This window comes from Cynara cardunculus, assembly GCF_001531365.2.
Source record: "Cynara cardunculus var. scolymus isolate 2C chromosome LG 10, CcrdV1, whole genome shotgun sequence".
In the NCBI taxonomy this organism is placed as follows: domain Eukaryota; kingdom Viridiplantae; phylum Streptophyta; class Magnoliopsida; order Asterales; family Asteraceae; genus Cynara; species Cynara cardunculus.
Genome location: NC_037537.1, coordinates 2,348,984 through 2,349,800, shown reverse-complemented (window position 1 = coordinate 2,349,800; position 817 = coordinate 2,348,984).

Below are 817 nucleotides of genomic sequence, written 5' to 3'. Positions count from 1 at the left end.
AACTTGCTTCTTATCCTCTTTATTTAATTGGTTTGGTTCTTTGACAATTCGCTTTCTTCTGGACCAACATCTTGGTTATTTCCATCACAATCACCAGATATGAACACATTGGGCACATATGGACCATTTTTAAGGATGCTAGGAATTTGACTGTCAGCGTCTTAAAAAAAAGAGTCATATGACTTTTCCACATAGAAAAGTTGTGTTTTTGAAAACAAAGGGGTTTTGTAAAAGACCTATTATCTTGGGAAGTATAACTCATTACAAATCTTATTTAGGAGATTAAAGAAACCATTTTTATACCACTTGTTGCTCCTGTTAGGGTTAATGACTTATACTATAGGTGTTTGTAGAAGCATAGTATGTTTTGAATGCAAACACATCAAATCTTCAAATTTAATTTTGTAAGGTCCATAAAACCATGAATTACATATTGTGGCTGGTCGGTTATATTTCACACATTTAGACTTAATAAAATTGAGCCACAAAGCAAGTATACAATACGGCCCAACGTCGTATTTCCAAGTAATAAAGTGGTACAAGTACCGGATTATCGTCCACGGAGATTGTAGCCAAAGTTAAATTAGAGTCCAATGAAAGAGATGATTTCAGATAACGATTTTGAAGACTTTTGTTTAATTTTTAGGTGAATTAAAACAGAATACATAATATACAAAAGAAGCAAGGGTGTAAGACTTTAGGTGAGACTCAAACACAAATTCTAGTAGCCAATGCTATAGGAATGCTATAACAAGCAGTGTTTTGAAACTAAGTTCCACCATCTATTTTGAAGGCATTCCTCTCGGACTTCACCATT